Raw genomic sequence first — 5563 nt, forward strand, 5'->3', positions numbered from 1 at the left:
ACTTCCGGGACTCTGCTGGCTTCTGGCCTCGCTCCGCCTCCTCCAGCTGCTTCTCCAGGACTCACTCTCCGAGGGGTAGGCATCCCCCTCCAGCGGGTCTTTGGCCTCCAGGGGCCTTCTTTGACACTCTTGCCTGGGGCCAGCTCGTCCTTTCTAAGCCATCCCTGGCCAGGGCCTTGGGTGAGCTCAGTCTGGGCTGTCGTGGAGCCCGAGCCGCATCTCCAGGGGCCGCTCACGTTCAAGTCTCGTCTGAGTTTCTGGTCTGCTCACGCTCCCACCAGGCCAGCGGGCAGGCCGTACCCCAGGTCCCCGCGTCGTCCTGCGCTGCGGCATAACAGCCTCCCCAGCCCTCTCCCTCCGCCCTCAGAGCCTCCGTCCTGTTAGTCCAGCGAAGCACATAATCCGTAGATGTAAGACCAGCGGATTTTCACAACGGGACCCTTCTACGTAGCCGGCACCAGATCAAGAAATGGTAACCGGACACCATGGATTATCTTGCCTGTCTTTGAGCATCGCATGAGTAGAATCTCATAGTATTGGGGTGGGTGCTGTGATGAGCTGCCCAGGTTCCCCTCCTGGAATGGAGAACTTAACTTGCTTCTGGGAGGGCAGCTGGAACATGGTCGTCGGTTCTTGGCCCTTTGGGGGCTACAAAAGCTGCCTTGCCCAAGGTCATGTCTTCTAGGGACTGCCTACATCCAGTGACTCGTCAGCATGGGCTGTAAAGACCCAGCCCCTTGCCCTAACTCGGGACAATCCTGCAGGGTCGTCCAGCCCCATGGGTGCTGAGGCTGTAAAGGGAGGGCATCACGGTTCAACTCCTCCTTTGCAGCTAAGTTGTCCTATGACTTAAGTTCTGGCAAATGATGTGAGGTGTAACTATCACATGCCACTTTGGGGGACTCCCTCTAAGGGGCAGAGAGGGCCCTGCTTCAGTCCTTCCTTATTCCTTCTGGCTGGAATGCATACGTGATGCTGGCGCTTGAGCAGCCATCTTGGACTGAAAGGTGGAAGCCGTGTGCTGAGGGTGGTGCAACCCACAAGCCGATGGGAACCTGGCTCACTGACATTGTGGTGACCAGCCCTGGGCTGCCCTCCTTGGGCTTCTTCACAAGCGAAGAAAGTAACTTTTTTTGTTTTTTTTTTAAGTTTATTTATTTTGAGAGAGAGAGAAAATACAGAATCCCAAGCAGGCTCCGCACCATCAGCGCAGAGCCCGATGCGGGGCCCGAACTCACGACCCATGAGATCGTGACCCGAGCCAAAGTGGGATGCTCAACTGACTGAGCCACCCAGGCGCCCCGTAAGAAAGTGACTTCTAACCTGTTTAAGCCACTCTTACCTTGTTGTTGCTATTTACCATTGAGATGAATCCTGACAGATTCGTTTCATTCGTGATTAATGAACCCTCAAATGGTCTCAACACCAACAAGTCATGGACAAGTGAGAGGCCAAAAAGAGTAAAATTGTGCACTGCATCTAATGAAAACAGATACCTCCCCCAAAAAACGATTTTGCAAGGAGCCTTAGGGTACTATTAAAATGTGCCTTCAGTTTTGATGTAGAATAAAACCCATGTCTCTGCAAAAATACTCTGCCATTCCTTCTCTCTCTGCCCGTCCTCTACTTGGGCTCTATCTCTCTAAAATGAATAAATGTTAAAAAAAAAAAAATACTCCGCCATTTACATCAGCATGGAATATTGCTTAAGACCTGATTTTGCCGGTCATAGAACTAAGAGGTTTCCGTCACCGGACTTCTGCCGGGGCCTCCCACAGTGGGAAGGGCCTGGCTCTTGAGTTCGACAGACCTGGGCCTCTTCCAGGCGTTGACTGTGTGGCCCCAGGCAAGTCGCCTAACCTCTCTGAGTCTCCATTTCCTCACACGTGAAATGCAGCCGGTGTCGAGTGGGGCGAATGAAATCACGTGCAGCAAAGTGTCTATTGCCGGGCTTGGGGCAGAGCAGGTGGGCAGGAAATGCCAGTTCCCAGGGAAGCTCCTTACCCACACCCACACCGACCCTTCTTCTTTCTTGCTAAGGGAACCCTGATTGTGTTCAGCCCTCAGGTGGTCTAATGCTGAAAAGGAAGTGGGGCACCCTTCCCAGGCCCGGGGGGTGTAAATCTCAATTGGTCTAAGCCAGCCTTTGTCATTCTACTCCCTTTGCTAGTAATTGGGGTAGGGAAAGGGCTCTGCAGCGACAGTGGGGAGCCTACCTGGGATTCTCGCTCTCTCCCTCTCTCTCTGGAGACTTTTGGATGCCCCATCCAGGCCCACGGGCCTTGCAGTGCTCAACGTAGGGCCATGATGTGAAAGAGGAACAATTTCTTGCCTTGTTTAAGCAACCCTACTTTTGGAGTCTTTTCATGACAGCAGCTTCCTGAGTACCTTATGGAGACACCCTCAGTTGTTGAGTCTCTGATCTTGGTTCTCTCCTTGGAAGGTGGTGGGGATTGGGGCGGGGTTCTGATTCGTGTGGGTGGTGGACCATGGCTGTGACGAATGTCTTCCTGTTTGGGGACCTCCCCCCACACGGTTCAGTCTCACCCACCACCTTGGTTCCCCCCTGCTGTGGCCCTTGGCCAGGAAAGTGGGTTCCCCTCCGCCACAGCCCAGATCACCCCTGAGTCCACGGGCGTCCCAAGCCCCGACCTCACGGCGGAATTCCCAGCATGCCTTGCACCGGGCTGGGCCACGTCAGGACTAGCAGAGGTTGAGGGATAAGTGAACCATGAAACCAGACTTCCAGGAACACACTTCTTAGTTAACTTACTCATCCTCCGCCTCTGTTAGGCACTTGGATGGAGAACGTCCCAATTTAATATTTAAACAAGAAGTCGAATTTTGATACAGGGGCGAGGGGACTTGTTCCCCTAGCCCAGAGCTGCTGGAAAAGTTACTGTCCTGCTTGCCTGGGCTTGGCCAGCCAGGAAGGTTCATTAAATTACAGACAATACACCTGCCTCAGGCCCTGCTGGGCCCCTCTTGACCCCCGGTAAAGGGCTGGATCCTCATTTTCCTCAAGTCCCAAACAAAAGCATCTGCAAACAGCCAGAAACCAACCGCAGGGTTCCAAGGATCTGATTACTGTCCCCAGGGCAGCCTTCCATGGGAGCCCGCCCCTCCCTTCCCCTTTCCGAGAACTGGAGAACTCAGTTGCCCAGCAAATGTTCCAGCTCCTATTAAGAAGGGGGGGGTTAGCCCAAGGCTGTGAGCTTGGGACCGGGTTGAGCGAAGCACCAAGGGGCGGGGGAATCAGGTGGAGGCAGAGGAGCCCTCAGGGGGTGGGTGGGGAGGCGGGAGCTCTGCTCTGTGGGTGTTGCACTGGGAGGTCAGGAAGAGCCCTCTCCAAAAAAAAGGGAAGAGCCCGCTCCAGCGTCCCCAGCCTACCTCCTCCCTGCTTGGAGCTCAGGCCTCAGGCCAGCCCAGGGCTGGGTTCGAATCTCGGTATTGCTGCCCACGTGCTAAGCCTCAGTTTCCCCGGGGAGCATTTTGGGGGAGAGGTGTAACATAGAAACATACTCCGTGCCAGGCGCCACACTGGCCCATTTGATCGTCACAACCATGCAAGAACAGAGCACCAGGGAGGGTGGAGGAGGCTGGGGTCCTCCAGGCTGGGTGGCCAGGGTGGCATCTTCCGGCCTCACGGCCAGGGGATGAATCAGCCTTTTCCCCTTACCTCTGCCTGCCCACACCCATCCTCTTGGCCTCTTTTCTCCAGGCCACTGCTGTTATTTCTGGCCAGCTGGATCCCGACTGGTTTATATCTGCCGCATTAAGAGGCTGGGCGTGGGGCAGGCTCAGTGAGGTGCAGTCCCCCAACTGTCAGGCTGATGGATGGAGGGTCCTTTGAAGAATGCAGAAGAGGAAAAATCGCCTGTGTGCCCCCTCCGCCTTCCCCTGCCCACTTTCTCAGAGAAAGGACGCCAGGAGCATCTGAGAGTTCTCCCGTTCTTGGCCCCGCCTGGCATGATGTGAGGAGAGTCGAAGCCAAGGCTGCCTCCTGGGCCCCATTTCCAGAATGGGGTCCTCTTAGGAGGTCTCTGAACATTTGGCCAGGCTGTGCTCCTGCAGAACTGGCTTCAGCTGCTCTGGCCTGGCCTGGCGGATTAGAAGGTGGCAAGGGTGGCCGAGGCCCCGACGATCTTACTCCCCGGGGAGAGGGGATCCAGAGCTGGTCCCTCAGCTCTGCATGGACTTCTGGGAACCTCTTGAGGCACCCCCGTGCCCACCCCCGCCGAAAATTACATGGATGTGCCTCACTGGGAGCCTGAGCCCAAACCCAGCGATAGCCCTGAGAGGCTTGGACAAGCCGCTGCCCTTCAAGATCTTTGGGGACGGGCCAAGAATCCAATAGTAGTCAAAGATGCCTGGGAGCTGCGGGGCCGCAGGAAGGGCAGTCAGAGAAGGCTTCCCGGAGGGGACATCAACCTTGTGGGAAGGAACATGAGGAGTCTGTTGGTGAAGATGGATGGGAAGGGCAATACAGGCACAGAGTGGCCAATAGAGGGGGAGGGGAGTCAAGCATATGCAGTTTGGCTGGAGTGGAGGGCCACGGTGAAGGCTGCAGAGGGAGGCAGGACCAGCGATCAGTAATGCTGGGCCCGAGTTAGGCTTTGTTCCATAAACAGGGAACCACAGAGGCGTTGAGGGTGAGCAAGTGACATCGTCTGTTCACCTCTGCGTGCTGGTACCCAGTAGGCGTTCGCACACGACGGCTAAAAGGCTGATTAACCGATGCTTGATCCTAGGAGGGCACCTTACCTGCCTAAGTATATACAGTTATAGAATTTCCATTATTGAAGCAAAACCTGCTCGTTCTAAAAAAAAAAAAAAATTAAAAGATAGGTGAATGATGTTGTGGTTGGAGAAATTACTTACATAGAATCCATTGTTTTCACCAAAATATCTCCTGTTCTTGAGGACCCCTAGAGCCAGGGAGCTCACTTCCTAATAAGGCTGCCCGAGAGGGTCTGCAGGCAGAACCCAGGGGTCTCTAAACACCTGCCCCTTGGCTGCCAGGGTGCAGCCTGCCGAGCCCGAGTCCCTGGCAGCATTGTGGCCCTGCAGGGGGAGTGCTTCTCCAGGCCGACCGGAATGCCCAGCTCTCAGAGACGGCTTCCTCAACACCAACCAGCTGGGGCCTCACCTGGCAGAGAGCATTTTCCTCTGGCCCAGCCCTGGGGCTGCCAGCAGGGCACCTCTGGTCTCTCCCGGGATCTTGGCCAGGCATCCAAGGTGAGGCAGGAGGGACCCCACAGGCCGGGGGCAGCATGGCCCTACTCTGGTAATGGGCTCTTGGGGGCATCTCATTTGGCCTCATTTAGGTTATGCACGGGGGGGGGGGGTGAAGGGTAGGAACGCAGGCTTCCCATGCCAACCCCACCCCCGGGCTGTCAGCTTATTGGCTGCTGGGTCCCTAGACTCTGCTCTCTGGGCAGGCTGAGTGACCTCAAGCTTGTCACCAACCCCCTCCAGCCCCAGATGCTTCCCCATCTGCAGGATGGGGCTAATGTGGGCTGTGTGAGCGGGTTCGTTTCATCGACCCCCAAGCACTTGGTGT

Source organism: Panthera tigris, chromosome B4, assembly GCF_018350195.1.
Source record: "Panthera tigris isolate Pti1 chromosome B4, P.tigris_Pti1_mat1.1, whole genome shotgun sequence".
NCBI classification, from domain to species: Eukaryota; Metazoa; Chordata; class Mammalia; order Carnivora; family Felidae; genus Panthera; species Panthera tigris.